Below are 11,614 nucleotides of genomic sequence, written 5' to 3' on the forward strand. Positions count from 1 at the left end.
AAATATAGTGTATTTAAATATGTATTTAATGCAGGCATAACTAGATATTTTACATGTTTTAATTATATCCCTAACCTCCATCCTGCCTGTTGTTCTTTAAGACCCAGTTCTGCTATCCGTGCAGTTGGACCCCTATGTGACTTCTGTGCTGGTGGAAGGGTTCACCCTTACAAACTGCAGGATTGGCCTTTAGATGGAAATCTCTTTGGGCCATTGACTGTGGCTTTCAATGCTTCTACAGCACATAGCACAATAGGGCCAAAATCCTGACTGGGGCATCTGAGCACTATCAAACTAGAAATAATTAATAATAATTAATAAATGGTTAAAATGCTCAGAATGTTTGCTGGTTCAGGCTGACAAGAGGGTAATTATTAGATTTGCTATTACAAGCAAAATCATGCCTTTCGGGTGCAAGTGTTAATTGTTGTTTCCCATGGAAATTAACAGAAGCATAGTTCATAATCCTGGGGAAAGAGTCTCCCTCCACATGCCCCCAACTTCCATATGCCAGTCAGCAGCATATTTGGGCCATAAAGACAGTGCACGTGGCTGGGGAGAATTCCCGCACTGCAGAAGCAATGTAGGGTCGATTTAATCAGCTCAATGCTGCCCTCGCTAGTGATAGAGACAGGGCAGAAGGGGTATTTATTTGGTTTATTGAAGTGCTATAGCAATTCTAGGCTGCTCCATGCTTCACAATGAGCTTTGGGAGGCTGCCATATATTAGAGTTCCCCTGTGGCTGCTATAATTTATGCCAGGGACCACACCAGTCCCACTACCACCACCACCAACTGACCAAAAGTCCATGCAGAGCAGAGAAGGTTTAAAGGCACCTCTATCTTCCTTCCCACTGGGTTGTATACTCTGGTGTATGCTTCCCAGAGTCACAGCATAAAACTGTTTTGTTAATTTAGGCAAAAATTATTTTACTTTGAATTTTAAAGATTTTATATCATTTCATCTATCATTAATTGTGAACTGGATCAATAGATTCTTTCAGTTAACATATTTGAGAAACAATAGTTTAAGACTGCACAGAAAAAGCATGACTTTGCTTGGAACTTTAGTGTTAATAAATAACTTCCTGTCTGTCCAAAATTAACTCATTGAAAGTCCAGCCTACATTCCTGGCTCAATCAAAATTTCTATTGACTTCAGTAAAAGTTTTGCCTGAGTCCATAATCTGTGAGAGGTCCCTTAAAATATATGTTTTAGCCAGAAAAATTAGCATAAAATAGTTCCTTGTAAGCAATACAAAGGCTTTTAAATTTTAAAAAAGTGTGAAATCAGGGTTCATAAACTGGTTCTATAATAAAACAGCTCAGAGTCACTTTCATTGTAAAATCAGTTCTTGCATCCTGAACAAATTTACAGACACAAATGCAGGTAATGTATAGCATCCAAGAAGTCAGTAATATACATTAGTGTACTTTAAGCAAGTCATATTGAGGTACAATTCTTGAAGACATATTCCTGAATAAACATGTAGACCTAGAAACTTGAACATTCTGAAAAAGAAAGTTGAGATAGAACCTTTGCACTGAGGCTCAGTTTTCCATGTCCAACTGACATGACTAGTCAGTCCAATTGAAGCTAAAATGGCTACTCACATCATTAAGGAATGCAGAATTGAGCTCTTAATAAAATCATTGGGAGTTTTGTCTGAGTGAGGACTGCAACACAGGGCTATGAAAGTACATGTTGTTTTTATGGAATAAAATGAATATTTCATCATTTTCATTAGTACAGATCACATTAGTTTGCTTTAATTCAGATCAGTGTGGTAGCATGTTCCAGGATTTTAAGTATTTTAAGTTTTATAACAATGTGGCTGTGATCTTTAGATTTTGGGAGATTCATTAGAATTGGCTACAGTTTTGTAATGATGGAAAAGGCAGCCTCTGCAACTTGTATACATAGTTAAAGCTGACCTTTAAAATAGGAATAAATAACATATACTGTGCATAAGTAGAAAAAGATTGCTAGTGAAATAAAAATATAGATATTTACATTTTCTTCCATAAGTTTCCAGTGGCTAAAAGTGCAACAGTTCTTTTAATAAATACCTTCCAATGTTCTAATTGAATGCTGCATATTTTCACCAGTTATATTATATATTTTTCAAACAAAGTCACAGAAAATTTATATATCTATGTTTAAAGTAAATTTTCAAAATGACAGATTTGGGGAGGGATAGGAGGTTGGCTTTCCAAATATCTTTCTTGGAGCAGTATCCTGTATATGCTAGTTCAGTTTTCATAAGCAAATCTTACTTTTTAAAAAGAACTTCCTCTAATTTGACTTTTTCATATCTTCATAAATAATAATTCCCCAGGGAAAAAAACTAACATAAAAGATGAGTAAATAGAAATATTAAGAATGTTTAATTTAGCTGAAGAAAAAAAGGAGACGGGGCACTTCTGGATCCAGGTACTTGAGTATCTTGTAAAGCTCCTGGAAATAAAGTTGTGCCTTTATAGAAAGGCTCCAAACTTACCTATATGAAAAAGATTTTGCACATAGTTCTTCCTTTGTGTTGGAAGGAGAGAAGATAATGCTGCCTGCTGGTCACCTCTAATCCGGCTTTGCAGACCTAGGATGAGTTCAGGGATCAGGAATCATGGATGCTCTTCTTTGCTGGAGTAGTGCACTCGGGTTAGTGTGTGGGGGAGCCTTACTCGCGAGCGCCTTATTGAGCGTGTTTGGAGAGAGAGGGAGATGGAGATGGCTACGGGAAAGGCATGGGAGAGGGGGCGGGGGCTCATGGTCTGACTGCACAGCTTCCATCTGCTGCGACCCATCTCTACTGCAGGAACAGTCCGCGGATTTGGAGGGAGCCTGGATTTGCTGGAGACAGGAGAGGAGTGGTGTGAATGGCTGGAGAAGGGAAGTCCGGGCTCGGGGTAAAATTGCAGGTGTACCGCTAGATTCTCCTCCCCGTCGGATTTTCCTCCCTGCCTGTTACTGAGAACGCCGAAGTGATCGGTGATGCTTACAGTGAAGCTGCTGCCCGCGGCCGGAGGGAGACTTGATTCATTGACCTGCCCCTACGCCCTGAGCCCGGCTAAGCACTGGGAGACATGCTTGTGGTGATTGAAGGAGTTCCCTGCCCGTGGAACAGGGGGTTGGGACTGGGGGGAGTCCTAATTGTCTGGTTGAAGGCACTGGCAGAAGGATGAAGGGGGGCAGGGGGCCCGTTTCTGGCATAAAGCACAAAGTCCCTCCCTGACCAACAGCCCCTTTACAGTGTGTGTCTCCAAGCTAAAGCCATCAATAAGAGTTTAGTTAATCTGAGCAAAGTGACCATTCCTTGTTCATGGCTTTAGCCACATGTACCCCGTGTGGTCCATGAAATCTAGTTTTGGGGGGGGGGGGTAGGCTGGGGGGATATTTTTCTTCAGAAATGTTCCTTTAGTTTGAATTAATAAATGTGTGTTTGAACTTCATAATGAGGTAATATCTTTTATTGGCCCAACTTGTACTGGTGAAAGAGAGACAGAGCTCTTCTTCACTCCAAAGCTTGCCTCTTTCACCAACAGAAGTTGGGCCAACAAAAGATGTTACCTCACCCACCTTGTCTCTAATATCTGGGACCAACACAGCTACAACAACACTGTAACCTTTATCATGATTTTCGGGGAAATTATGTTCTGTTCACATGAAAAGCAGAAAGAATTTCTTCCAAAGAGGAATACATTTCAAGAGCTTGTATTACCATAGGGGGAACAGTAGCAGGCCCTAAAATTGTTTGCCTAACTTTTTCTGTTTAGAGCCCCTGTTTTCAGTAATGCTCTATTTTTTCAAGCCAGGGCCAGTTGGGCTGAAACTTTCCATGCATGCTCTCTGCCTCACGCTACAATTTTCTGGAAAATTTCAGTTAAAACCATTCAAATGTTTCTGAGAATTAAATTAGGGGGAAATGGTTGTTTTGCCAATACAAAAAAAAATGTTTCTATAACCCTTACAAACATACTGGAGTACTGCTTGCTGCCTGTGAGCACTGCTCGCTACAGAACAAGAGGAAAGACAAATGGGGGAACCATTTCTGGAGTTTTTCTTTTTTCCATCAGAAATTTCATCCACTGGACCAGGACTAAGGACAGGAAAGCATAATCAATTTCTGACAGGGTTTAAAGTCAGCCATCAGAAACTGTCTGGGGCTAAGGAAAGGTGGAGGGAAGCAATTTCTGACATGATCTCCACTATCTATCAGAATGTGCTATAGTTGTTCCAGGGGATAAGGAAAGGTTGGGGAAGCAGATTTTTGACAGGGCTCATTCTCACCAGTCAGAATTTAATACCTTTGAACCAAGATGACGAGATAAGGTGAGAGAAAAAATCCTGACTGTTCATTTTCAACTCTCAGAAATTGCTACCTGTGGGCCAAGATGATGACAACAGTTTAGGTAAGCAAATTCTGAGAGGCTCCTTGTCACCCACTAGATTTTGGTACTTGTGGCCCAGGGAGGAGATGGAAGCATGTTTTATTATGGTAGAAAAAAATGATAGGTAGTTATTGCCAGTGTTGTTACCGATAGCAAATTCTGATTATGACTGTGCATGCGGTAAAGAACTCTCCAGCTACAAGTATCAGGCGGTAGCCATGTTAGTCTGTATCCACAAAAACAACAAGGAGTCCGGTGGCACCTTAAAGACTAACAGATTTATTTGGGCATAAGCTTTCATGGGTAAAAAACCTCACTTCTTCAGATGCATGGAAGTGAGGAAACAGATTGACAGAGTGAGACGGGTACCCAGAAATCACCTACTACATGACAGGCCCAACAAAGAAAATAACAGAACGCCATTAGCTATCCCCTACAGCCCCCAGCTAAAACCTCTCCAGCGCATTATCAACGATCTATAACCTATCCTGGAAAACGATCCCTCACTCTCGCAGACCTTGGGAGGCAGGCCAGTCCTCGCTTACAGACAACCCCCCAACCTGAAGCAAATACTCACCAGCAACTACACACCACAGAAACACCAACCCAGGAACCTATCCCTGTAGCAAACCTCGTTGCCTACCCTGTCCCCATATCTACTCTAGTGACACCATCAGAGGACCCAGCCACATCAGCCACACCATCAAGGGCTCATTCACCTGCACGTCTACTAATGTTATATATGCCATTATGTGCCAGCAATGCCCCTCTGCCATGTAGGTTGGACAAACCAGACAGTTCCTACATAAAAGAATAAATGGATACAAATTGGACATCAGGAATGGTAACATACAAAAGCCAGTAGGTGAACACTTCAATCTCCCTGGATATTCTATAACAGATTTAAAAGTAACTATTTTTGAACAAAAAAACTTCAGAAACAGACTTCAAAGAGAAACAGCAGAACTAAAATTCATTTGCAAATTTAACACCATTAATTTGGGCTTGAATAGGGACTGGGAGTGGCTGGCTCGTTACAAAAGCAGCTTTGCCTCTCCTGGAATTGACACCTCCTCATCTATTATTGGGAGTGGACTACGTCCACCCTGATTGAATTGGCCCTGTCAACACTGGTTCTCCACTTGTGAGGTACTCCCTTCTCTTCATGTGTCATTATATAATGCCTGCATCTGTAACTTTCACTCCATGCATCTGAAGAAGTGAGGTTTTTTACCCACGAAAGCTTATGCACAAATAAATCTGTTAGTCTTTAAGGTTCCACCGGACTCCTTGTTGTTTTTCTTCAGCTACAGAACAACAACAGCAACAGTGATTAAAGTTAAAAGTAGTAGGGAAAGAACAGCTCCCACTTCCAGAGCTCTCAATAGCAAAACTGGAGCAGATTTTGCTGCTCCCTTGCTTTTCTGTTATTGACTGTTATTGCCTAAAGCCCTTTTTAAATTAAAGAAATGTAAAATCATACATATACTGCAAATGTTGAAGCTTGATCTGATTATACGCTGAGCTATGCCTGCACTGAGGTACTCTTCCTATCTTCATAACTGGGACACACTCTCTCTAGCTATGTTCCATGTACAGCATTTATTTTTCATTCATCAAACAAGCAGAAAGGAAGCCTTAAAACACACTGAAATACACAAAACCCCTGATTGTTTTCACCACAGAACAGCTGCCACTGAGGGAGACAACATATTTCAATCCTATGTGGTGTTTTATAAAATTAGAATTAAGAAAACAGTTTAAGAGATTATACCATTACCAGTGTGCTGACAGCACCAATGCGTTAGTTTGCTCATTTTTTCTCTTTTCTATTCTGAGATTATTGTAGGATTTTGGAAAGCTAATGGGAAACATTGAAGGTCCTATTTAGTTTCAAGGATTATTGTTTTAGTGATTTCATAATACCTGGGTCTGTCAATGTTTCTGGTTTCCCTCTGAGTGTAAGTCACACAGGAGTTCAGCGTGAAAATGAATCTGGCCAAGATTTTCTAAAGTGATTATTATTACTGGTTTCAGAATGGTAGCCATGTTAGTCTGTATCAGCAAAAACAATGAGGAGTCCTTGTGGCACTTTAGAGACTAACAAATTTATTTGGGCATAAGCTTTTGTGGGCTTAGAACCCACTTCATCGGATGCATGAAGTGAAAAATACAGGAGCAGCTATAAATACATGAAAGGATGGGGGTTGCTTTACCAAGTGTGAGGTCAGTCTAACGAGATAAATGAGAGTGGCCCATTACAGACAGTTGACAAGAAGGTGTGAGTAACAGTAGAGAGAAATTAGTATTGGGGAAATTAAGTTTAGGTTTTGTAATGACCCAACCACTCCCAGTCTTTATTCAGGCCTAATCTGATGTTATCCAGTTTACAAATAAATTCCAGTTCTGCAGCTTCACCTCGGAGTCTGTTTTTGAAGTTTTTTTGCTGAAGAATTGCCACTTTTAGGTCTGTTATTGAGTGACCAGAGAGACTGAAGTGTTCTCCTACTGATTTTTGAATGTTATGATTCCTGATGTCAGATTTGTGTCCATTTATTCTTTTGCATAGAGACTGTCCGGTTTGGCCAATGTACATGGCAGAGGGACATTGCTGGCACATGATGGCATATATCACATTGGTGGATGTGCAGGTGAATGAGTCCCAGATGGTGTGGCTGATGTGGTTTGGTCCTATGATGTTGTCCCTTGAATAGATATGTGGACAGAGTTGGCACCGGGGTTTGTAGCAGGGTTTGGTGCCTTGGCTGGTGATTTTGTTGTGTGGTGTGTAGTTGCTGGTGAGTATTTGCTTCAGGTTGGGGGCTGTCTGTAGGTGAGGACTGGCCTGTTGCCCAAAGTCTGTGAGAGTGAGGGATCGTTCTTCAGGATAGGTTGTAGATCCTTGATGATGCACTGGAGAGGTTTTAGCTGTAGGTGATGGCTAGTGGCATTCTGTTACTTTCTTTGTTGGGCCTGTCTTGTAGTAGGTGATTTCTTGGTACCATTCTGACTCTGTCAATCTGTTTCTTCACTTCACCAGGTGGGTATTGCAGTTTTAAGAATGCTTGATAGAGATTCTGTAGGTGTTTGTCTCTGTCTGAGGGATCGGAGTAAATGCGGTTATATCTTAGAGCTTGGCGGTAGAAAATGAATCGTGTGATGTGGTCTGGATGAAAGCTGGAGGTGTGTAGGTAAGTATAGCAGTAAGTATGTTTCTGGAATAGGGTGGTGTTTATATGACCATCGCGTATTAGCACTATAGTGTCTAGGAAGTGAACCTCTTGTGTGGACTGGTCCAGGCTGAGGTTGATGGTAGGGTGGAAATTGTTGAAATCTTGGTGGAATTCCTCAAGGGCCTCCTTCCCATGAATCCAGATGATGAAGCTGTCATCAACGTAGCGCAAGTAGAGTAGGGGCGTAAGGGGATGTGGTGGGGGCAACGTCTCACCAGCGCAGTGCCTCCTGCTGGTTGTCTCAGGAATTAGCTCTTCCAGCCCAGAGCGCCCTCTGCAGGCCGGTGTCTTGCCTGCCACTGGTCCCCTTGTCCCTCCCGGACCCTGGTGCCCTTTACATCAGGGTTCTGCCTCCCAGCAGCAACCCACAATCTGGGTCTCCCCACCCAGGGGAACCCCTGTCCCCACCTTGCCTCAGTGGCTACTGCCAGTCTCCATTTAGCCCTCGCTCACTGGGGTGGACTGCAGTCTGTAGACCACTCATCATTGGCAAAGGGGGTTGGACAAGCTGCCTCTGCCTATTCCTGGGCTGCCTCTCTGCCGCCCAAGTACCCTTTTGTGGGCCCTTAACTCAGCCTGCAGCCTGGGGCTTTGCTAGGCTGGAGCTCCCCAGCTCCCTCTGCCCTTCCCCAGCACAGCTCCACCCTACGTACCCTCCTCAGCTTCCCAGGTAGCCAGGTCCTTCTCTCTCTAGAGGCTAGAGAGAGAGTCCCCTTCCTTCTCGCCCACCGCCCTCTTATAAGGGCCAGCTGGGCCCTGATTGCACTGGCTACAGCTGTGGCTGCTTTCCCAATCAGCTTAGCTTCTCCGCCACAGCCCTCTCCAGGGCTGCTTTAACCCTTCAGGGCCAGAGTGGGGTGACCAGGTTCCCTTCTTTTGACCCTTTAACCGCACTCCTGTCCCTGTTTTAACATTAGTTGTCCCCCGTAATCATTTGGATTTTAGGCCCTGTGGGTCCTCCCCTTAGGCTAGGGGCGGATCCTTTAGCAGTGGGCGGGCTTCGCCCACCCACTTCCCGGAACCCAATATGTACAGGGGATGAGAGCTGGGGAAACGTTGTTCTAAGTCAGCCATAAAAATGTTGGCATACTGAGGGGCCATGCAGGTACCCATAGCAGTTCCGCTGACTTGAAGGTATAAATTGTCCCCAAATCTCTACAGAGGAAAAAGGACATTAAACTATCTAAACTCCTACATGCCTCAAGGGGCCACAACAGTGGTTCCCTTAGCTCACCTAACAATATTGTTAATCTATCCAGCTATACTCTTAGCATGACAGAAGAGTCTGTCCTATCTCAGGGTCTCTCCTTCTGCACCACCGCCCCCACCAACATGATAGTTCTGTGGTGACCTAGAATCCTACTTTCGACATCTCTGACTCAAGGAATATTTCCAACACACCACTGAACAGCACACTAACACACAGGAAGCTTCCTACCAATACTACAAAAAGAAGGATTCTGTGTGGACTCCTCCTGAAGGTCAAAACAACAGACTGGACTTCTACAAAGAGTGCTTCCGTTGACGTGCACGAGCTGAAATTGTGGAAAAGAAGCATCACTTGCCCCATAACCTCAGCCGTGCAGAACACAAGGCATTCCACAACCTCAGAAAAAACTGTGACATAATAAAAAAGGCTGACAAAGGAGGTGCTGTAGTCATCATGAATAGGTCAGAATATGAACAAGAGGCTGCTAGACAACTCTCTGACACCACATTCTACGGGCCATTACCCTCTGACCCCACTGAGGATTGCCAAAAGAAACTACATCATCTGCTCAAGAAACTCCCTAAAGAAGCACAGGAACAAATCTACACTGACACACCCCTAGAGCCCCGACCAGGGGTATTCTACCTGCTAGCCAAAATCCATAAACCTGGGATGATGCCCCATCATCTCAGGCATAGGCACCCTGAGAGCAGGATTATCTGGCTATGTAGACTCTCTCCTCAGGCCCTATGCTACCAGCACTCCCAGCTATTTTCGAGACACCACTGACTTCCTGAGGAAACTACAATCCTTTGCTGATCTTCCAGAAAACACCATCCTAGCCACTACGGATGTAGAAACCTTCTACACCAACATTCCACACAAAGATGGACTACAAGCCATCAGGAATAGCATCAGTGATACCATCACAGCAAACCTAGTGGCTGAACTTTGTGACTTTGTCCTTACCCACAACTATTTCAGATTTGAGGACAATTTATACCTTCAAGTCAGCGGAACTGCTATGGGTACCCGCATGGCCCCTCAGTATGCCAACATTTTTATGGCTGACTTAGAACAACGCTTCCTCAGCTCTTGTCCTCTTATGCACCTACTCTACTTGCGCTACATTGATGACATTTTCATCATCTGGACTCATGGGAAGGAGGCCCTTGAGGAATTCCACCAAGATTTCAACAATTTCCACCCTATCATCAACTTCAGCTTGGATCAGTCCACACAAGAGGTCCACTTCCTAGACACTACAATGCTAACATGTGATGGTCACATAAACATCACCCTATTCCGGAAACCTACTGACCACTATACTACCTACACGCTTCCAGCTTTCATCCAGACCACATCACACAATCCATAATGATAGTAGCCTTTGGTCAGCATGAATCTGAATTTTCTGAAATAACATCTTTACAGTAATGAATGTGCCAGTTTCAATCAGAGCTATGCAGATAAAATAAACAATATTAGAATTAAACCCAATTAGTGTACATTAAACTATTAAGGTTGCCAATAAAACAGGTTAATGTAAATGAAAGTTCTTCCTCTCTCTAACGCTATTCATTTTTATTGTGATTTGGGCTTGCAACGCACATAGGGTCAAATTCTCCATTAACATCTATGTTTAAGGGCATAGACAGGTCAATTCTACAAGGTGCCCTCGGTACCCATTGAGATTATTTTGTAGGACCAGAATCTAGCTAGAACAAGATATATTTAATTTTATTGATATTGGGCTTGATTGCAGTACACTTATTCATTTTCAGTTGGGTCTATCCCTCCAAATAGTCTCATTAAAGTCAATGGGACTTCTTGTGGAGTAAGATACTGCTCAGCTTGAGTAAGGCGGTCACAATTTGGCCTACATAGTTATTATTTATTCTGGCTTCTTAGGACACATTCTTGTCTACTCCCATATGCTTAATCTCATTTTTATCCTTAATCTAAATCCAGGAGATTTATTTTAAATTGTTATAAACATATGTTTGTGGCTATACAGTTTAAGCATAGTTATACAACAACTTTTCTATATATTTGCCTTATAATGAATAAACATTATATATAATTTCAAAATAGATGTTTAGTATTCATATTTCAGCTGAAAAAAACCCTTTTTCACAATCTATAGAAATACAAAATGTAGATGGACAGTGGAAATTTAGTGACCCATATGTTCCTAGTAATTTTCTGCTAGTGACAGAATAATTGGTGCTAAGGCCTATGCTTCCTTTCAAATCATCGTTTTGTGGTTGATGAGGCTACAGGCAGGTTCAATTGCTAGTTCAAAGCTTCAGCCATCTGTTGAGCAATTCGTAGGAAGGGAAAATCAGATGACTCCCTCCCCAGGCTGACAAAGAATGATGGGATTGGTTCAAACAACTTCTAGCAAAAGAGAATCTTTGATATTGAACATTTGTTGTAAAACAAGGATTAAATGTACTGGATCAGATTCTATGGTGCTCCATGACTGTTTTGCGCTACATCAGAAGTGGAATCTGGCACTAAGGTTACTTTAACCAGTTCAGGGAGAATGACTACAGTGTAAAAAGGATCCTCCGGTGGTGTGAAGCTGATGTAGGAACTACCACTTATTTTTCTTGCTCCCAGTGTAGCAAGGAAAAAGAGATACAGCCAGAGGAAATGGTATGTGGCTGGTGTATGCCTGCACCATGCTGATCCTCTGCTGCAGGTTCAATTCCTTGTGACTATTTGCAGCCTGCAAAGTTTGAATACAACCTGAGGGCCATTCTGAGTACTTGATCCT

At 42.6% G+C, this 11,614-nt stretch overlaps 1 protein-coding gene across 1 annotated transcript in view; it reads right to left on the reverse strand.

Moving 5' to 3' along the window:
• LOC128840710 (gamma-aminobutyric acid receptor subunit pi-like) overlaps positions 1 to 2,681 on the reverse strand; it is a 63,325-nt gene extending 60,644 nt beyond the window's left edge. Inside the window, exon 1 of the mRNA XM_054035058.1 lies at positions 2,502 to 2,681. The gene's annotated coding sequence lies outside the window, so the exon portion shown is untranslated. The remainder of the gene's footprint in view (positions 1 to 2,501) is intronic.
• Between the last annotated feature and the right edge of the window lie 8,933 nt (positions 2,682 to 11,614).

Source organism: Malaclemys terrapin, chromosome 7 (genome assembly GCF_027887155.1).
Source record: "Malaclemys terrapin pileata isolate rMalTer1 chromosome 7, rMalTer1.hap1, whole genome shotgun sequence".
Classification (NCBI taxonomy): domain Eukaryota; kingdom Metazoa; phylum Chordata; order Testudines; family Emydidae; genus Malaclemys; species Malaclemys terrapin.